Raw genomic sequence first — 23,537 nt, 5'->3', positions numbered from 1 at the left:
AAAATAGTCACAGGGATGTAGAGTGCAGCGTGGGGAATATGGTCAATGGTATTGTGGTGACTATGTGTGGTACCAGGTGGGTGCTAAGGTAGTAGTGTGTATAACTTCGTAAATTGTAGGGATGTCTGGCCACTATGCTGTACACCCGAAACTAATATAAAATAATACTGAATGTCAACCCTAATTGTAAAATAAAAATTAAAAAATAAAAATAAAATAAAATCAGAAAAAAGAGAAAGAATTGAACCCAGAAGAAAATGGAATGACATTTTAAAACTGCTGAAAAAAGAAAATTATCAATCTAGAATCTACAGCCAGTGAAAATATCCTTAAGAACAGAGGCAAAATAAAGATATTTTCAGATGAACAGAAGCTGAGATAATCTGTCAATAGTAAACCAACACTACAAGAAATGCTAAAAAAGTTTCTCTAGGTAGAAAGAAAATAATACTAAATAGAAACTCCAATTATAGGAAAGAATGAAGAGTGTTGGAAATGGATCTTAAAAAGAAAGAAAAAAAGTATAAGTATAAAAGAGTATTTTTTTCCTAATTCTTTTAACAGACGATCGATTGTTGAAAGCAAAAGCAATATTTTAGTGTAGACTTTATAAAGTATGTAATAATAAAATAAATGACAAAACAGCACAAAGTATGGAAGGAGATAAATGGAAGTATAATGCTAATGGTTCTTAGTTTACATGTGAATGAATATAAAAATAATTCAAGATAAAGTGCGATAAGTTAAGAATGGCAGAGATTGTCATATTGGATAAAAAATAAGATTCAGCTACTTGCTGCCTACAGAAAGGCACTTTAAATGTAAAAGCACAAATTGGTTAAATATAAAGGAATATAAAAATATATATCATGCTAACACTAATCAAAAGAAAGTTGGGGTAACTATATTAATCTCAAAGTACATCTCAGATCAAATAGGATAACCGGGGATGAGAAAGGTTATTTCATAGTGACAGAGTCAAATCATGAAGATATAATAATCCTATACATTTATGCACCTAATAACAGAGTTTTAAAATGCATTAAATAAATGCAAAATACATAAAGCAAATCTCATTGAACTGTAATAGACTGATTCATAGTTATAGTTAGAGATTTAAAGACCCTTTTTTTAATGATTGATAGAACAAGTAAACAGAAAATCAGTAAGGATTTAGCAGATTTGAGCACTATCAACCATCTTGACTTAACTGGCGTCTATTGAACACTCCACCCAACAATAGCAGATTACTACACATTCTTTACAGATGTAGATAGAACATTTACCAATATACCAATATACCTTACTGTAGGCCATAAAACAAGTCTCAATAAATTTAAATGGATTTCAGTTGACCTAACGTATGTGTTCTAATCACAATGAAATTAAATTAAATTCATAATAGAAAGATATTAGAAAATCCACAAATATTTGGAAACTAACACACATATAAAAACCTGTGGGTTAAAGAAAAATTCCAAAGGGAAATTTAAAATTATTTTGACTTTTATGAAAATGAAAACACAACATATCAAAATTTGTGGGTTATTTGTAAAAGAGTGCTTAGGGGGAAAACTTATATTAGAAAAGAATAAAGGTATCAAGCCAAAGACCTTAGACTACACCTTAAGAGATAAGAAAAGGAGCAGCAGATGTAACCCAACATGAGAAGAAAAAAGCTAATAAACATGAGAGCAGAATGAAATAAAATAGAAAAAAGAAAAATAATAGAGAAAATGGAAAAAACTAAAAGCTGGTTCTTTGGAGAAATCAATAAAATTGAGAAAGTCCAATAAGGGACTAATATCCAAAATATACAAAGAACTCATACAACTCAACAACAAAAAAAACAATTTAATTAAAAAAGTGGGCAGAAGATCTGAACAGATACTTCTCTGTAGAAGACACACAAACGGCCAACAGACATGAAAATATGCTCAACTTCACTAGATATTAGGGAAATGCAAATCAAAACCACAATGAGATACTACAACCTTACATCTGTTAGAATGGCTATCACCAATATGACAAGTAATAACAAGTGCTAGAGGGGTTGTGAGGGAAAAGGAACCCTCATACACTGCTGGTGGGAATGTAAATTGGTACAGCCACTGTGGAAAACAGTATGGAGTGTCCTCAAAAAATTAAGAATAGAATTATCATATCCTTCTTCTGGATAACTGCCACCAAAATTTGAAAACATTTATCCATAAAGATATATGTACCCTGATGTTCACTGCAGCATTATTCACAGTGGCTGAGACATAGAAACAACCGAAATGCCCTTTGATAGATGATTGGATAAAAAGATATAGCACATATATACAATGGAATATTACTCAGTCATAAGAAAAGATGAAATACTGCCATCTGCAACAACATGGATAGATTTTGAGATTATTAGGCCAAGTGAAATAAGTTAGAAAAAGTTGAGAACCATATGATTTCACTCATATGTGGAATATAAAACTGAAAGGAACAAACAAACAAGACAAACAGAGACTCATGGACACGGACAACAGTTTAGTAGTTATCAGAGGGAAGTGGGGTGGGGTGAGGTGGATAAGGGTAAAGAGAGTCAAATATATGGCGATGGAAGGAAATTTAACTTTGGGTGGTGAATGCCACCATGCAATATTCATATGACGTATTACTGAACTAACTGTACACTTAAAACTTATATAATTTTATTAATCAGTGTTACCCAAATAAATTTAATAAAAATAAGTTTCTAGCTCATTTCTGAATCTTGTATGTTTTTATCATTTTTCTGGAAGGTAATCTATGTATTCCAAAAGATTTTTATTTTAGTTAGCATTTCCAGATGATTGCAGAAAGAGGGTTTCTAGATGATCTAGTCTACCACATTGCCCGGATCAGATGTCCTCTCAGCTTGTACTTTATTTTCTACTTCTGTAGTTTTGATCTAGGGCTGAGAATCTGCATATGTGGAGGGCCAACTTAAGTTATGTGCAGATTTTTGACTGCATGGGTTGTGGGCACCCCTGACCCCCATGTTGTTCAACTCTACTTCTAAACCCACATCCGCTGCTCTAGATAGGTTTTTCTTCTTTCTAGTCTATAATATGCATTGTTCTTTAATAATTCTGTGCTTTTGTTCATGCCATTTTACTGACCTGGAATATCCACTCTCCACATTGCCTATCTTAATTCTAGTCTTTAAAAGTCAGCTTAACCTTCATCTCCTCTATGATGCTTCTTATTCCTCCAGCCACCATTGACTTCTTTCTTCTTTAAATTCTCCTAGAATTATAGTCTACACTTAATCTTGAGTTACATGTGGTCCTTTATTATTTGCTTTCGCTTCTCTTGTCTTATTTCACACTTAATTTCAGAAAATTAATTTGAAGAAATATGATATCCTTGTGCTGATTAAAGAACCAAAGGCCTAAAATATTTAATGTGTGTTACTCCTATAATGTGCTAATTATAATTAATAACAATGTAGCAAATCTATAATACAGACCTCTACTTTGACAATATGTAAATTAAGGATTTTTTTCTTTAAATATTCAAGATAATTTTCTGACTTAAATCAAATGTTATATCATACATTTCTGCTGGATAAAATCTTAACTGTCAAATTCCATTTGTGACTCTTTATAGTAAATATTATGTTGTAAGCCTTTCAGAGAAATGTCTACATTACTTTATAGGTGAAAAGTATAGGCTTTTCACCTTTTAAAATTCTGGAATCAGCAAAATATCTGAGAAAAAGAAAAGCTAAATTAAAATGTAATATATAGTTATGTTGAGATATGATATTGCCTTAGATGACTTATATGCTAACAAGTTTACATTGTAGATATCCACTCTAAGATTTTTTTCATTCTTGTAGAACTTAAAACCTAGAAATTAGCAATCATTGCATTTATTTTATTGGAAGTTTTTAAAATTTTTAATAAGATTTGCTATATGTATATAGCAAATTGATTAGTGAGGTAATTTCAGCTTCTAAAATGAGGCTTCTTGATTTCAGAGAAAAGTTGTGTTGTCTCCATAGCACCAGAACATTCCCACTTTTGTGTAATCCACACAGAGATCTGCAGTGGGACTCGTTCCCAGGGGATTAATCAGCTTTGGAACAGCCAGTGCTCATGCCAGATAAAGACTGGCAGGAAGCTGATGAGGCAGCACAATGAATGATCTACCATAAAGGCCATGGGCAAGAGGTGGCCATTAGTCTAGAGCTCAGTAATGCACTCTTCAAGTACATTACTCACCAATCCATCAGGCAACCTGCTACAGGACTGAGAGATTCCAGCACTTTTAAATCTGTAATGCGATGGCTGCCAGCCTGCTCTACATGCCCTAGGTTACAAGGGCACAGTAGTGTGGAAAGAAGGCAATTCATTTGGTGTCATAGCTAGTATTTTTTCTATTCTTTCTTCTGTGTGTACTTAAGAAATGGGACTTCCATTATCTACAGATTAATAGCAGAGAGAATGCTCTGGTGTCTCTATTAGCATTAACTACTGGCACATATTTTTCCAGTGCCTAATTCGCAGAATTTTCATTAGCAAAACTGAGAAAAAGCTGTATAGGAAAATATGTTAATATTCATTCCAAAATACAGCTACATAAATTTTATATTAAAATAGACTATCAAAACAAATCCAATTAAGGAAATAAAAGCCATAGAAACATAAATATGCCAAAACTTAGCTGTAAATCAAGAGCAAAATTCTTCTTTTCTATACAGGCAGAATTTACCAAAAGGCTCACTATGCTATAATTATAATCGCAAGTGAGGGTTCAGGCAAAGAAAGTGATGACTTTTACTAATGATAAATTTCCCTCTGTCTGTAATTAACAAAGATAAACTATAGTCATAGACAAAGAGAGAGGCCATAGGTTGAACTTAATTATAGCCTTATTATTCATTCTGAGATTAAAACTTTCTACTTCTTTAGTGTTTCAATACCATTTATAATGATAGTAGATGTAATTATAATTTTTGAATGTTCTTGCTTGGTAATATGAAAGGTTGGCAAATCTATGTTCCCATTTTTTGAAGTAGCTTATAAGATCTAAAGATGTGAGAAGCATAGATCAGGATCATTCAGTAAGTTTCAGTAAGTGTAGAGGGAGGAAGGGAGAGGAGGCGTTGTCTTAGCAGCAGTTATGTTCCTGATGACTGCCAGAGAACTGAAGTCTCTGTGGGATCACTGTGGTGATAAACCAATAGGAAAGTAAAGAATTAGGAACTCTTGCTTGAGAAAGGCAGGAGGATCATCTGTAATTTGCCCCTTCTGACAGACATGAGTATCATGTCATATCATGTCCTACACCAGGGCTTTCTCAGCCTGTGCATGAAAGCCAGCAGTAGAGATTGAATATACCTAGATCACAATAATAGACAATAGTCACTTAGCATGTGTTAAGTGGGAGGAACTGTTCTAGGTTCTTTACTTATAGTAACTCATTTAATCCTCACGACAGCCCTCTGAGGCCATTATAACTTTTTAGAGATGAGAAAATACAGAGTTTAAGCAATCTGCAAAATTAAATAAGTACAGATTTGAATCCAGGCAGTCCTGCTCCAGAGCACACATTCTTGAACATTTTATATTACCTCCTATACCCTTTTGAAAGGTCCCATATCTAGATTGTTCAGTAGGTCTGGCATGGGGTTCATTTTAAAAAGCTCTACAGACAGTTCCGATGCACAGCCAGGATTAAGAACCAGAGGTCTAGTTTAGTTATCTAGCTTGTCCATCCTATAGAACGGTTCCCTAGGACTGGGCTCATACTCTTGTTTTATAACACAGGAAATGCTTTGGTGTATCACAATGTCATGTGCAATATGCTGTCAAACCTTGTCCTAAATGGGATTGAAGGATGGGATGAGAGGTGCTCAAAGATAGAACTGCTCTCTTCTGTTGTGGTCATATCCCACTTGGAATACAAGGTTTTTATGGACATCATAGGTAGACAAAAATAGTCAAAGAATACTACAATTATGCGAGAAAATGAACCATGTAAAATAACTGGAATCTGTCCCTTCTGACAGAGGTGAGCATTATGTCATACCATAAGAAACCAAGGGTATTTTGGCAAACTACATAGAAGAAAAGACTTGGGGACAGATATGATGACAGTATTCAAACATCAGAAGAGCTGAAGCCCTTAAGCAGATAACTAGGCTCTGTGATAGAAGTTCAGGGTAGACAGACTATAGTGTCTAATGGCAGAAAGAATGTTCTAGGGATGAGAGGTGCTCAAAGATAGAGCTGGTTACTACAGAAAGTTCTTAGTTCTCTGTTACTACAGGTGTGAGTGATATTTGGTGGCATTGTTATAGAGAAGGCTCAAGCATTAAATGTACTGAGTTAGAACCCCGCTTTGGGGTTCACTACAACCTCAAAAGTTTTATTCTGCATATATCCTTGGCATAGGCTGGGCTAATATGCAGATGATAGAACAGGCACAGTTTTAACAGTTGTATAACACCAGTATCAGTTCTGATGTCCATGCAGTAGATATCAGTGATTAATATTTTTAAATATTGCCCCAAGGGTATGATCATTCATTCAATACAACAATCATATTTTGAGTATATTCTCAGGCACTAAATTAAAGAAACAAAGATAAATGATTCATGGTCTTTACCCCTAAATCCAGTGGGTTATACATATACGCAATAAATTTAGGTAGAACCATATGACACTGCTGACATTTAACCAATTTTGACCTATAAAAATTATAATTTAACATGGTTGAACATAATACAATTGATAGATGTTATTATAAAGATATGTAAAAATGCTATGAGAATACAATAGAGTGAATCATTAATTCTATCTGAGAAAGCCTATGGGGAGGATGAGATTCATGAGAGATTTTTTTTTAAAATGGAGATAATATTTGAGCTTTATAAAAAGGATAAGCAAGAAATTTTCAGGTAAACAAACATGAAAGAGGCTTCCAGGAAGACAGAACAGAATGTGAAAATGGAAATCGTTTATGATTTAGAATAAAATGTCTATGTTTCCCCATAGTACTTATAATCTTTAACAAAGCTGACATTTTCCCCACCCCCCCTAACTTTTTATATCCTTTATATCCTTTACAGAATAGCTTCTGAAAATTTATCAACACTCCAAATACTAGGAAGGCTATAATAGGTATCAATGTAGCTGTACTTTCCCCCATAATCATAGATTTTTATGATGATGAGATAGAAGAATGCATATAATTATGCCAAGGAGTAGATGAGGTAGTGGTGATGGGCATGAGTATGATAGACAGGCTGGCTGTGGGTTCTAATATCGGCTCCATCATTTACTAATAGTGGGCCATGGGTAAGTTACTTAGCCTCTTGGTGTCTCTTTTCTTCACCTATAAAATGCATATACTAGATTTTTTTTATCTTTCACACTAGCATGTGTCTATTTCCTTTGTTAGAAAAACAAAAGTGATTTTACTTTATGCTCTCAGTTCATACCTGGAAAATATAAAACATTAAAAGAATTTTTTTGAACACTTTTTTTCCTTCAAGTAAATTGTTCTATTTTCAACAAAGTGGGACAAGTGCCAGCTCTCAAGTAGGAAACCCGCTCTTTGAAGTTTCTGGATTACCTCAACACCAGAGAAATCGGTTCTTCCAATACCACATGCAGTTAAGTCAGTATTTATGAAGCGCCCAGGGATTTTGTTCTAGTGGGAATAATACTTCCTGCAACCAAACAACTAAATATTCTGAATAAAAGATTTACAACATCCTTTTAAATATATAGCTGAGTTCGCAATAAAGTAAAGATAATCCTTAGGGGCAAAGAACTAAGCAGAAGCATGAATCCAGAGAGGTAAACATGCTAACGCCGGCAGCTGCCCTGAGGGCACCTGCCAATCCACAGAAACCTAGATAGAGCTTCTTATTTGAGAAGTTGGAATGGAAACTCCACCTTAAAATCAGGATTCTGGGAGATATACCTTTAGTGAAAGAGTGAACTAGAAATTCTGTCCTGCAAAAGGAAAGATAATAAAACCTCTACTCTATCTTGGCTATGGTTGGAAGAAATAAAAAATATCTTTTTACTATTCTTAATTGAGCAACATATAATTTATAATCCAAACAGGGAATCTTCTGAGAGTGAAAAAAGGTAATTATTAATAATTACACCAAGACAAAGGGCATTTTAACTGGGACTGTATTGGGCAAATCAGGATGTGTGAGTGTGTAATTCTTAACTACAGGTTAGCTGTCATGTAGGTAATGGGATCGAAATTAGACTATGTACATGTGTTAAAAAATATCCAAGCTGAGGAATTAAAGTAATCCTTGGTTGATAGTTCTTTCCAGGCACCTAGCAGGAGAAAATTCAAATTCATTCTAGGAAAAAGCATCCTAAAGTGTGGCCTCATAGAATTTGCTCAGAAAAAGTCGTCGTTTATACAACTTCATGATGGAAAATAAAAAGAAAAATCATAAAACCCATGAGGAAACAAGATACTATGAGTATGAGCCAATTGAAATAAAGAGAAAGCTATGATAAAGAAATACTATTTTTCAAATATTGGAATTACATAATTCAGAATATAAAGTAAGCATGTTTAATATGTACAAAGAAATAAAGGAGGGAATGGAAATGTAAGCCAGATATAAGAGAATACAAAATATGACCAGATTTTTATAAAAGAGTCAACAAGATCGTTTATGGAAAAAATATAATTAAAATTTAAAACTCAGTGGGCAGTCAAAACAACCGATTTGACATAGATGAAGAGAGAATTAGTGAACTTGAAGATAAAGGAAAGAAATTAGCCACAGTCTATGGCCATGCCACCCTGAACAAGCCCAATCCCACCTGATTTTGGAAGCTTAGCAGGTTGGGCCTGGTTAGTACTTGGATGGAAGACCAGCTAGGAAAAACAGGTGTTGTAGGTGTAAAAATAAATAAAAAAAAAAAAACTAAGGGATTGTAAGCTGACAAGGTCCTTGCAATCTGTGAAGTCAACCAAGGGTTGCCTTGCCTTAAAAAAAAAAGAAAAAAGAAAAAAAGAAATTAGCCAGAATAAAGCATAGAGAGACATAGAGAGGGAAAATATGAAAACGTAATTATGACATGTGAAAGAAAATAAAAAGGTCTAATAATCATCTATTCATAGATTTAGGTATGATAATAATAAAAGATAAGATAGATATTTGAAAGGATAATTACTGAGAAATTTCAAGAACTTCTCAGGAACACATGAATCCTTAGAATGCGGAAGTATAATTATCCTGAGTAGGATAAATATAAAGAAATCCATACATACATTTTATCTCACCGGAGTGAATCTGTAAAACACCACAAATGAAGGGAAGATCTTAAGAGTAAATAAAGTAATGACAATTTACCATGAAAGAAGCAACAGTGATATTTGACTTCTCATCTGCAACAATGGAAATTAGAAACCAGAAATAGAACATATTTACATTTCTGAGAGAACATAATTTGCAACCTAAAATTGTATCCTGAGAAAATTATCTTCAAAGGATAAGGCTTAAATAAAGACATTTCAAACAAAAATTGAGAATTTTTTAACTACTGACCCTCACAAGCATTCTTCAGGGCAATACCTCAGAAAGTAGGTAAATGATCCCAGAAAAAAGGTAGGTGGTACAATTAGAAATGGCAAGAAAAAACAATCAAAAAAAGGATATATTAGTTATGGGTATATCTAAATCAACACTGCTGTATAAAATGATAAAACTAGGTCTCTACTTCAGTCAACAGTAAAGTAAATGATCTTAGGCAAATCTTTCTACAGATAACAATTATAAATTCTGAAATATGCACATACACCTGTCTAAAAGTTAAAATTATCAAGTGAAAAAGAAAGTCTGAAGAGCTTTTCTAGATTAAAATTAAATATGTCTACAGAGACATGGCAACTAAATGCAATCTGTAATCTGGATAGCATCCTGGATAGTTGGGGGGATAACTATGAGAATATTATGGGGAAAACTGATAAATATGAATATGGGTTATGGCATAATAGTATTGTATAATGTTAAGTTTTCAGAATTGTATAATATACTTGGTTATGTATGAATGCCTTGTTCTTAGGAAATGTACATTGAAGGATTTGGTGGTAAAGGATAATAATGTTGCCAACTTTCCAAATTACTCTTAGATGGGGGTAGGAGGTGAGAAGGAGGGAGAGAAAGAGAAAGAATGATAAAGCAAAGGCAAGATGTAAACAATTGAAGAATCTGGGTAGAGTATAAATGGGAATTCTTTGTACAGTTTCAGTAAATTTTATGTAAGTATGAAATTACATAAAAGTTACAAAATGTCTAAATTCTATGATTAAAAACAAGACAGGACAAAGACACTGGACAACAGCAAATAAACAGGAAGACAAGACTGAATTAAAACATTCTAAAATTCTTGTAGAGTCCTGAAAGGGGATAAATGTTTCAATTGTTTTTAGATTTTATATACACATACATATTAGAATTTAAAATGTGATTATTAAAATAATATTAATATAGCATGTAACTGCTAAACCAGTAGGAGAACAAAATGAGTTAAGAAAAAGTTTCAATTAAAAATAAGAAATTTAAAAAGGAGAACAAATAGCACAAAATAAGATGATAAAAAGAAATAGAAACATATTTGTAGTCACAATAAATGGACTAAACTCACCAGAAAAAAGATGAAGATTTCAGACTGGAGTTTTTAAAATTCTGTTATATGCTGGTTACAAGAAAAATGCCTACACAGAAAAAGACAAATGGAATTTTCAGGACATTTAATAAATTTCTAAAACTTAATAAGAAAAATAAAACAGAATTGAAAAAAATGAGCAAAAGAAATAAACAATTGCCTCACAGAACTAGAAATTCAAATGGCCTATAAACTTAAAAAGATGCTCATCCTACTTAGTAATCAGGGAAGTGTTTGGAAAGTGGGAAAAAGCACTTGTTTTCCTCCAATACTCTTTATCTTATTTGGTCAAAGGACCACTAATTTTTGGCTAGAAATATAGCTACTTGGAATAAAGACCTCACTTTTCAGTAATTCTTGTAGGTTGGTGTGACTATCTGATTAAGGTCTGGCTAACAGGTTATGAAGTAGATAGAGATTGCTCAAATTAAATTCTAGGAAATGTTCTTATAAATGTTAGGTAGGAAAAGCATGGATTTCTTTCCCTCTTCCTTTTTCTGAAGTGTTGAATGTAAACATGATGGCTAGAGATCAAGCAGCCTCCTTATACCATGAGGTGAAAACCACATGTTGTAGAAAGGAAACTTGGACCCTAATTATTCTGGAGCCACCACACTGTACTGAATTGCTTATCTCCATAGCTTATCTACATGAAGGAAAAGAAACTTCTGTTTGTTTGTTTAAGCCACTGTTATTCATGCTTGTTTCTTTGTTTTTGTCAATCATAGCCAAACTTAATCTGAAATAATACATGAAGTGAAAACTGAAGAAAGTGTGGATTAGTATACTCACTTGGGAAACAATTTGGCATTATCCAGTAAAGGTGAAGATGGAAATATCCTATGATCCAGGAATGTATCTTAGAGAAGTTTGCACATGGTCCCTAGGAGACACAAACAAGAATTTCAGAGTAGCACTTGTGTTAATGACAAAGAAACAGAAAAAAAACTCCGTGTGTGAAAGTTGATAAAGTATATTCATATAATGGACTATTCAACAGCAAAACAAGTAAACAAAACCTACATAAATCAACGACAATCTCAAAAACAAAGTTGAATGAGTCAAATAACTAAAAAACACATCAGTATGATAACATGTATATTAAAATAAAAAAAAAAACTATGCTGCATTTATTTGGGGTAGGAAAACCTCTGAGTACCAAAACCAGAAATTATTTAAAATATTGGTGTAATTATTGAGAGGGAAGATGACTTTAACGTCTAGACCAGCACTATCCAATAGTGCTTTGTATGATGGAAATGTTCTGTATCTGCACTGTCAAATATAGTAATCACTAGCTACACTTGAAATATGGTTAGCGTAACTGAGAAACTGAATTTTAAATTTTATTTAATTTTAATTAATTTTAATATAAATAGCCACATTTGGCTAATGGCTACTAGTCACTACAGGTCTATACAATAAATCCCTCTACAAATATGGTAGTTTGCCAACTCTTTTCTTATATATTTGGTATATAATTCAAAAAGAGTTCAAAGAATGATATTGCTATAATAAATCTCTTCCTATTTCTATCTATTAAGTAAACAAAGTTTCATCAAGGCTTACATCAGCAAAACGAACATATAAAAAAGAATTGATTCAGTCAAGTCAGTTAAATTCATATACAGACACATGAACTAACTGGAGAAAAAAGTCCCATGCTACTCACTAATAGATGTTTTTGATAAAACTTTACTTTTTTGTTTAATAATTACTTACAAAAATTTGGGTAATATATTTATGCTATTTTGATCAATTGTGTGCAAAAAATAATTATAATATTAATTTGATAATTTTTAATGCCCAGAGCAGAAGATTCCCAAACTTTCTCAGTTCATGGGACCCTTAGTATTGCAGTAGTTTTTCCAAGGCTTTCCTAGGCTAAAAGAAAACAAAGTCCCAACAACTTAATAGTAGTAGTTCAGGTCATGCCCAACAGATGTCACTGTGTTCCTCTCAAAAATGTAAAATATCCTACAGGGCCCATGTGAGTTGACTGCAAGGCCCAGGGGTACCTTAGCACACAGTTTGGAATCCTTGGACCTAGAGCTTTTTGCATAGAGAAAAATGAAACAACTGGCAAATATGGATAAAGGATATATGGGAATATCTTATATTTCCAATGTTTAGGAGTTGTTTTCAGTTGTCACTCAACTAATGGAAAACATATAGGACATCTACAGAAAGGCAGATTTCGAAATTGACAAAGATTATAACTAATTTTGGAGCAGGTTAGTAGTAAATGGTATGACATTATGTTTAGATTAAATATCCTATAAAAGAGAAAGGTATACATATATATAAACATACCAGTGTATATTACTGGAAAAATATTTTTAACTGTTATATGTGTAAAAAGTATTTAACTTAGAAAATAAGCATCTCTCAGCTCACATTCCATCTTCTCATCTCGAAGGCTGTTTGTGGCCACGTATTGGAGAGATTTTCTGATTAGCTCTTCCTTGTTGAATGACTAGACCATGCTAAGAAAACAGATCCATACTGGGAAGGTTTGACTGAAGGAGAGATGATAGATAGATAGATAGATAGATAGATAGATAGATAGATAGATAGATAGATAGATAGATAGATAGATAGATATAGATGAGAGAGAGACTGTGAAGTGGGAAAAAAATCACAATGAATTGAAGACAATGTTAGAGTTCAGAAGGAGGAAGAGGAGGGGTTAAGGGTTAGAATGTGCTTCTTTGAATCTACAATAAAATGCAGATAGTTGTATTTTACATGTTATATTTATAAATTTATTTTCTTTCTGGCATTTTCTAGCTACAGTTTAAATCAGTAGTTTATAGAAAACAAAGTTCCTCAAGTATAGTGGGCATAGACATAGAAAGTCATGTCAAGATGAAATATACAGATACATGTATTTTGAATAAAATATTAAAATAGTTTATTCACCAATGAACCCATCAATTTTTTTATAATAAACTTGGCAGAATTTGCTTATTACTGCTCTGCATTATGAGAGACTGTTTCACGACAAACTAAAGAAAATTTTCCGCCATCAGCAAGGATTTTTAAGAGAGCAGAAGTTACCACCTTTAAAAGGCGGCCAATGTGGAAATAATTTTTCCCAAATCACAATGTAAAGTTTGAGAAACTATCACGATGTTCTCTCAAATGACTTCTTTATCCAAATTTGGTACTTTTTCCCCCCACTTTGTTTTCATTTTTTAAAGAAATTTAATTAGCCCTTCTTATAGTTCCTCGTAGTACAAAGGGGACAGTAAAAGTCATTTCACTGCGTAGCTGTGGAAGGTAAGATACTGTCTGGGCAAGCCCTGTACAATCCTGCAATGTCATACAATGTAAACCATAGAACTTATTTCTCTCCTCTCTCTTGCTTTGGCTTAAGTGAAACACTGTGCTTCAGGTTCTTGACACTGGAGTTCTACTATTATAGATATTTAGAAATGAATTCATGACATTGTGGATTATATGAGAACTTGGAGATTAAACAACTCCTTCCAACTCTCTCTGATGTGTCCATTACTAGTTCATTTCCTATAACTGGGAATTTCTCAAGGCTAAAGTCCAAATTTTTGACACTTCGGAAGGTTCTAGTTGAGTCTTACGGTTTCAGATGTTACCTAGTTTGGGCTACCCTACATTCATCTACAAAAACACTTCTTACCTTCTTTCTAGTTCCCCATGCACCATTCTCCATGGACCATTTTAATCTAAACGTTTGAAACATTGAAAAAAAAGTCCCACCTCCTCCTAAGAGCTATTTTTACAAATTTTCCCATAATTATCAACAACACCTTCAGTGTTTCCAGGCTCATAACCTAGGTATCATTTCCCACCCCCTATTTCTATTTTGACCAATGATTACAAATTCTGTTACTCCTTTCTTTGTAAAAATCTTGAGGTTCACTTTCTCATCAACATCTTAGTCTCACACCACCCCTCCTCTCGGTTCCCAATTTCTCCACTGTCCAGCTCCCTGGACTTAACAAGTCCAATGGTTTATTTGGAATTCTCATCATTGGACTTTTCCACACCCATTAAACATTGAGAAATATTGTACAATACTATTTGTTATTCCGCTCACATATCTACAGTGGCTGCCTATTCCTCATTTTATAAAGTCTTAATTAGTAAGTTTATCATGCAAGGTACTTTATCACTGGAACTATAATTTTATTAACCACAAGTGTACTTTCATAAAACAATATTCCACTTAACTCCTCTACTAAGTTTGCTATCCTCAAGTTTGCCTTTGCTTACCTTCCACGCTTTCTAGTCTGCCATAGGTATAATACAACCAAAAGAACATCTTCATTACCGTGATGAGAGTGGGAAACCACCAAAAGGAAGGGCAAAACTTCTGGAGATGATCATTTGTTCTGTAATCAAAAAAAGGAAATTCAACTGAAAAAAATTTTTGGCGTGGTAGCCTAGACTTTAACTTTCTACAACTGTTCTCCTTCATCTTCAGAGATCCATAGTCTTTATCCTCGTCAAAATCCAGTTTGGATTTTAACTTCAGAAATCTTTCCTAGACTGAGAGCACACAGATAAGATACGCCCTCTACTCAGTATCCATGCTCTTTATTTAGAATTTTTTGATATGCAGTTGTTGATATAGTATTACTTTTCAGTACATTTCAGGATATATATGTTTGTTGTATGTATATATACACATTTTCTATCATCAGTCTAAGGCACAAAATAATGTCAGACTCTTCTTAATTTTCAAAATAAATGCTTCTATTTCTTTCTTTTCTCTTGGGGATGCTCACTTTGCTTAAACTCCAAAATCTCTAGGGATGCTTATTTAGACTTATAGGTCAGTTCTGGTGACCATCCTCTGCTTACTCAAACAAGGAGGTGAATTTTTTTTTAGCTGTTAGTAATGTCACTGACACAAGATATGCCTGTTGAAACAAAGACAGCTCAGCGGCCCCAGCACAGTATTTGTTGCAACTATTAAAATATTCTGGTGCCACACTTCTTGTTCAGTACTGGATGAGCCCCAGTAAATTGGACATGGCTCTCTTTTGAAAACCTGGCTACCCTGCCCAGTGCAAGCCTGCTGAGCCTGAGTACCTCCCAATGCATGGAAGGAGCCCACCTGCACTCACCAACCTTGCCTCTTGTGACTCTGTCTCAGAGCCAGGTCTTCATGTACTTATAGACTAGGCTCAGATCTTTGAGGCTGGCACACACATGTAAACACAAATGTTTTCTCTAAGGCTGCCTGTAGTACCTGGGTAGATTAATTTGAAAAGATCTCCAGACTCAGCTACTACTATGACTAATACAACTCTTTTTTCTGTTGGTTTTTGCATATCTTCTTCAAGAACAAAAGTAATGTCCCCTGCTGTTTCAAAGACTATACCTATTTTCTGCCCCAGGATAAGTAACAATGCTTTCAAAGGAAAACCTTGCCTTGTTTCATATATACCCAGCTTACATTAGAGACCAGGCAATCAATTTCTTCTCTCCTCTTTGTACAGTCTCCACTGTGATAGGTACTTGTAGAGATATTGTTGTTTCGTTGACCAAGTCCCTAATGTCAACATCATTTGCCCATCCCCACTAAAAGGTCTAGAAAAACCAAATATAGGTTTCCTACACCATCTGAAAGTAGCGCATTCCTATGAAACCTTACCTAAGCTGAAATGGCATAAAGTGAAGAAGTGATTACCATTAATTCATATGGAAAAAATGTTGAGCATTTCCCATACTCCACAAAATAACATACCAAATCATACCAAATAACACATAAAATCTAAAGTAATGCTAAATATATTAAAAGTGGGAATGATATGATAAATACACACCCTGCTTTGTACACCCATCAGTCCACTCAAGCAATAGACTTTCCATTTTATCCATTACTGGATGCCAACTAAAAGACCACTTTGCTACTAGCAGAACCAATAGTGACTTCAGTAGCTTTTAAGATTCTATTTCTCTGCATGTAAATAGTACAAATGGAGAATGCAGGCAAGTTCAAGGCACATACAATGTCTTAATTTCATTCACCATGATCTAAATGCTTAATTATGTTCAGTTTTATGCTAAGCACAACATTCTTATGACTTCTCTTAGGCTTTTCTGATACTTTAGGACACATCTTGCTAACAGATGCACAAAATAAAATTGAGATAAAGCACAGATGCTCATGGGATAACACAAACTTTCAAAAAGCAGAGGATAACTGTATTAGCTTTTCAAACCTCTTATTAGTTCTAACTACTTAGACCTACATGGTAACATGCTGGAGAAAAGTGTGAAACAATAAAATAAGAGCTGCATCAAATCTCTTAGATAAGTAGAACTCCTTTTCTAGTTTAGTAGTTGTCTCTGAAGCTATAACTCAAAAACAGCATTATCAACAAATCTATTTCTGTTGAGCATGTCATTAAAGGTCATTAACTATCTTGCTCCTTCACATTTTGCCATATTTTACAAAATCCCCTATTATCTAATAGAACTAGAGTTACTTACTGCCCCTAGAACATATCTTACACTTTCTGATTCTAAGCATTTTTCAGCTCATGCCATTCTTTGCATCTGGAATTCTGTACCTCATTAGGGATAACAAAGTATTTTTTTCAGCTTTACTGAGTTATAATAGATAATTAAAAATGTATGTATTTACGGTATACAGTGTGATGATTTGGCACAAACATACATCATAAAATGATTACCACAACCAAGTTAATTAACACATCCTTCACCTCACAGTTATCATTTTTTTTGTCGTTGTGGTTGTGAGATCACTTAACATCCACTCTCTAACAAATTTCAATTATATGATACAGTATCATTAACTATAGTCACCATTCTGTGCATAGATCCTCGGAACTTATTCATCTTATAACTGAAAGTTTGTACCCTTTGACCAACATCTCTCCATTTCTCCCACTTCCCAGCTCCTGGCAACCACTATTCTACTCTGCTTCTATGAGTTTTTTTTTTTTTTTTTTTTTGTAGATTCCACATATGCATGAGATATAAAGTATTTGTCTTTGTCTGGGTTATTTCACTTAATGTAATGTCCTTTATGTTTATCCACATTGTTGGAAATGGCAGAATTGCCTTCTTTTTTTAATGACTGAATAATATTCAATTTTGTGTTTGTATCATATTTCCTTTATCCAGTCATATGCCAATGGACAATTAAGTTGTTTCCATATCTTGGCTATTGCGAATAATGTTGCAATGAACAAAGAAGTGCAGGTATCTCTTAAAGATACTGATTTTGTTTTCCTTTGTGTGTGTATATATATGTGTGTGTATATATATATATGTATATATATATGTATATATTTGGGTATATATACACATACATCATATATGATGTATAAACACACACAGAAGTAGGATTGTTAGACTATACGGTAGTTGCTTTTAATTTTTTGAGGAACCTCCATACTGTTTTCCATAATGGCTGTACCAATTTACGTTACCATAAACAATTTACAAGAGTTCCCTTTTCTCCACATTCTCACATACACTGATCTCTTATCTTTTTGATAATAGTCATTCTAACACGTATGAAGTGATATCTCATTGTGGTATTACTTGCTTTATCCTGATGATTAGTGATGTCCAGCACCTTATATACCTGTTGGCATTTGTATGTCTTCCTTGGAAAACTATTTAGGTTCTTTTCTCATTATTTAATCAGATTATTTGTTTGCTATTGAGTTATATGAATTATTTATATATTTTTAGATATTAACCCCTTATCAGATATGTGCACATATTTTCTCTCATTTTGTAGGTGGCCTTTTCATTTTGTAATTTTTTCCTTTGCTGTGCAGAAGCTTTATAGTTTGATGTAGTCCCACCTGTTTATTTTTGCTTTTGTTGCCTGTGCTTTTAGTGTCATATCCAAAAAACCATTGCCAACGCAAATGCCTAGGAGACTTTTCCCTGTTTCCTTTTAGGAATTTTAAGTTTTCAGGTCTTATATTTAAGTCTTCAATCCATTTCCAGTTAATTTTTGTCTGTGGTATAAGGGTCCAATTTCATCCTTTTGTATGTGGATATCTAGTTTTCTCAATGCCATTTATTGAAGAGACTATCCTTTCCTGTTGTGTGTTCTAGGTACCTTTGTCAGAGATCACTTGGGTTTATTTCTGGATTCTACATTCTGTTCCATTGATCTACGTTTTAAAGCCAGTACCATACTCTTTTAATAACTATAGCTTTGTAATATAATTTGAAATTAGGAAGTTTAATGACTCCAACTTTGTTCCTCTTTCTCCACATTCCTTTGACTATTTGAGGTCTTCTGTTATTCCATACAAACTTTAGAATTGTCTTTTTATATTTCTGTGAAAAATGCCACTGGTATTTTGATAGGGATTGCATCGAATCTATAGATCACTTTGGGTAGTACAGACATTCTAACAATATTAATGCTTCCAATCCATTAACATGGGTTATCTTTCCATATATTTATGGCTTCTTCAAATTCTTTCATCAATGTCTTATAGTTTTCAGTGTACAGGTCTTTTATCTCTTGGTTAAATTTACTAATTACTGGAGATTGAGCAAACTTGTTGTCAGTAGAGCTATACTACAAAAAATTCTAAAGGAAATTCTTCGGGCTGAGGAAACTCATATATATAGGAAGAAATGATGAGAACCAGAAATAGTTAATACTTGGGTAAATATAAAGAGATACATTTTTCTTTTTTAATCTTTAAAATAACTATTGTTAAAATGTATATAGATATACTATATATAAAAATAATTTCACGAAAGAAAAGATGGCCCATGGAAGTAGATTGTTGCAAGGCTCTAATATTTAAAAAATACAGCTTCATTGAAATATAATTCACATAATATAATTCACCCATTTAAAGCATACAATTCAGTGGTTTTAATGGTATTCAAAGTAGGACACCATAAGACATTTTTAAAGAATAGGAAATCCTGATATTGAATTGGAAGTTTTTTCATTGCTGCGATGTAAACATGTGCTCAAATTCACCTCCTCAAATCTTCCCCCAAATGGGTCTAGGAAACATGGATTATTTACTGAATATAATTTATAGTTAAAAAGGTAATTCTACTTCAATCAAGTCTCTTATTAATATATATTCAAAACTTCAGAAATTTAGAATTGTAAAAATATTAAACATTAAAACACAGAAAAGAAAATTTCTCAACCAAATAAAATTTTCGAAATGACAACATAGTTTGAATCTGATCACCAACCTGAATGACTACTACTTGCTGACAGTATTACAAATGGGGAACCAGATGGATATAGATTATATTTTCTATAGAAGACAAGACCTGACCAGATAGTAACTTGGCAATCAAACAAGAAAAGTTATGGTGAGTGTATTAAAGGTGCTCAAATGAGCTCATCGTTTATCAAATAAATTTTATTTAGGAGACAATGCTGCATAGCGCAATGTTTCTCAAATGTAAGAAATATACAGATCTTTTAAAATGAAATCCCACAGCATCTCAATGCTATATGACTTAAATATGCATAAATACAAAATCATAAAATTAGATATAATGCATTTTAAGCCTTTATAACTATAAAATTAAACCACATTTACAAATTAAAAATCCAAAAATATTTAAATAAAAATATTAATGATAAATTACTTTGTTAGTTACTAAAACTTAATTGCTAATGTTGGGTTTAATATAGGGGTGATGTTTCTTCAGTTCTTGTGCTATATTTAATGTGTTTCTGTAATTTTAAATTTAATATTACTAATGTGGATACTGCCTCTTTACAGAAAAATGACCTTAATGTTCCCTGAGCTAAATACTATAGATTTCTGTACTTTAATATATGTAAGTTAAACATTAATTGAATTTTTTCATAATTTAAAGGCTTTCAGAGCACAATGTGATCAAATTTATACTTAACCAATCCCTGCTCGAAAACAATCTTTGAGTGTCTATTTTAATAAGGTGTTATTGTTCACATTGTAGAGCTATCTTTTATTTGAAGATACATTTAAATATTCTGGTTATTTAATCCTACACTAAGTAATCTGACGGATGGGATTTGGAACTGATTATTGAACAAAGAGGTACCTACTAGGATAGGGTCTGGGCAATATGATGGCAGTTTCAAATTCAATATGGAATGAACTTCTGCAGTGTATGTTCTTTTGGGTTCACAGTGCCTTTGTTACCATGCTCAGCTATGAATCAATCTTCTTTGAACTACTATGACACTTTCATTTTTAGATTGCACCATGACATCTATTTGCATTCACTAGCCAAGAATGTGAGAGAAAAAACAAGTATAAATAACTGCCCTGAAATCACAAGTCAGTACTTTGTTATAGGAGACCATTAAGATTATTCATGACATTGTTTATAATCAATAAAATGAAAGCACAACTTAAAACTGCCAGAAAATTTTCTTTTGTTTATAGCACTTATCACCTAACATATTATATATTTAACCTCTTTGTTTACTACCTATATCGTCACAAGAATATATGTGCCTTAGGGCAGCAAATTTTCTCCCCCACTCCTCATAATGTATCCTCCATAAGTACCCAGAACAGCATGCAAATCACAATAAGCACTCAGTAAATGTGTTGAAAGAATGAAAAATTTGTTATAAGGTGATACCTCAGGACACTCCAATCTTTTAGGATTCCCAGATTGAGAAATACTGGCATGGAGGAAAAGTTTTGGCTTAGGAGTCAGAGAGACTTGAGTTTGAATCAATTTCTTAGCTATTATTTCTTATTCTGCTGATTTCTAGCTGTATGACTTTGGGCAAGTTACTTAAATTCATGGAGTCTGTTGTTTCTTCTCTAGAAAAATGTAAAGTCTGTTAAAAATGAGGAAAATGGCTAATACATAAGTACATAAAACATCAGCATATATGGAAATCATTATTACTATTAGAAATGTCATAGAAAAATATTTAGCCAAGAAAAACCAAACTTTTCTATGATTTTCCCTTCTTATTTCATCATATTCTTAAAAAAGTAAAATAGAAAACAGGTTTAGAATAAATGAAAAGGTAAAAAGAAATAGGATGTACAACTTCCACTAAAGCAATTGCATGAAAATACTGAAAGATGTTTTCATAATAAACATTTGTCAGATGTTAAAAGAGTTTGGCTATAATAGGGCTGTAAAATAAGCCCAAAACAAAGACTAAACTAGAAAACAGAAATAGATGAAATAGATGAAATAAGGATCATCTCATGACCTCAGCTGCACATTTATTTTTTTCCCTCAGGATACAGTACACTCTATCTACTCATTTTCTTCCTACATGCAAGTTTTACTTGGCTCATCAGGAACTTTAACCCTCAGGCCAACCCTGAAGGAAGAATTAACCTACTTATTGAACCCTTAGGCAGTGTGCATGGCCAGGAACCTAGGTATTTGGGGAACACACTGAGGTAATCTCAGCATTTTACTGCAATATCTCACAACCACTGAAGGAAGAGGTTAAAAGTGATTTACTATAATAAGAAAAAGCAATGTAAATTATATTCTTTGATTTAAGTTTTGTTGCCAAATGGAATTCTCAAATTCTTTGGAAGTGCAAATGGATTTAAGATCTGTTTCAGGTAAACATTATTTATTTTATAAAGGAAAGATAAAATATTCTTTGCTTTTAAGCAAGTAAGCAAAGGACATTTCATTAGTAATCACAGTTCAGCGCAAAAAAAAAAAAAAAAGGCAATTTTGGATGGCTAAATTCAGTCTTAACCCAAACCATGTTTCAACAATGCAAAAAAGGAATTGGTAGATTAAAATGGGTTTATCCTCCGACATCCTTAATAATGTTAAAAAAACAGTTAAATGTGAAATACACCCCTGAAAATAACTTAGGTGTTAACAGCCAAGCAAACGCAAGCCCATAAACTTTCTCTTGCCCTTATTTGTCACCTAGTTTTGCCAATGTGCTAGTTTAACTACTGATCTTCTTTATTCCCAATATACAGTAGAAATTATCTTAACTAACCTCTACTTATCTAATTCACTATATTACCCTGCTGCTCTTTTCTTTCTTTCTATAAAAACATGATTGATATACAATACACCTTGCTGAAGGTTCATTGCTAATAAGCTGTTCTGTTATATGGCCAGGTTCTTCTTCCTCCAGTTAAGCAGACGTTTACTAAAGATCATTTGTGTTTGTTTCCAATAATGTTTATGTCCGTTGTACTTGTTACTTTTATTACATACTTTTATTACATAAGCTGATAAAATAGGAGTGCAGAAACAAAGCTGTGGCCTGTACAAACAATGACAGTAATAAGTGAAGTGAATGCTCTAAAAGGACTCAATAAAGAGGTCACTAAAAATTAACTTGAATTAGGTGCTAATGAGACACTAGAAGAGATTAGAATAACTGTAAATTTCTAAAAGTATTCCATATCCAAACTGTTTCAAAATATCTTTACTATCTCCAAAGAATTCAAAACAGAAATCATATATCATGCATTAAGGGTGTGACTTTGGTGAGAGCACTGAGAACACTAATCAATAACCTATACTCCAAAAGACCTTAGCAGCCTTATATCTAAGGATTGGTGAATGAATATTATTTCGTTTCAAAGATGGTAAATGTTTATGTATTAACATTTTCATTAGTCCCAACTATGATCAACTTTTTTAGTTAACTAACCAATTACAGGTCCCAAACATATTACTTAAGAGATTTCTACTCTATTAATCTTGACTTTTTTCTCCCCAGTCTCAGAATGCTGGACACGCCAGACTACAGGCTTCCCCACCACCCTTAAATGCTACTGAACAGTATCTTCTAAAAAATATTAGTCATTAGTTAGAACCTAAGGATTTCTAGCTGAACTTCAAAATTAATGTAAGATTTTAAAGCGTAGGTAATAATAAGAA

The 23,537-nt window shown here is 33.0% G+C and overlaps 1 long non-coding RNA gene across 1 annotated transcript in view; it reads right to left on the bottom strand.

Moving 5' to 3' along the window:
- LOC120593939 (uncharacterized) overlaps positions 1-11,579 on the bottom strand; it is a 46,389-nt gene extending 34,810 nt beyond the window's left edge. Inside the window, exons 1-2 of the long non-coding RNA XR_005650465.1 lie at positions 11,472-11,579; positions 10,659-10,728 (exon numbers count right to left, since the gene is read on the bottom strand). This is a non-coding gene — a long non-coding RNA (uncharacterized LOC120593939). The remainder of the gene's footprint in view (positions 1-10,658; positions 10,729-11,471) is intronic.
- Between the last annotated feature and the right edge of the window lie 11,958 nt (positions 11,580-23,537).

The sequence above is a fragment of the Pteropus medius genome, unplaced genomic scaffold, assembly GCF_902729225.1.
Source record: "Pteropus medius unplaced genomic scaffold, Ma_sr-lr_union100, whole genome shotgun sequence".
Lineage (NCBI taxonomy): Eukaryota > Metazoa > Chordata > Mammalia > Chiroptera > Pteropodidae > Pteropus > Pteropus medius.
Note: the sequence above shows the minus strand (reverse complement) of the source record. Positions and strands in the feature narration are given on the sequence as shown.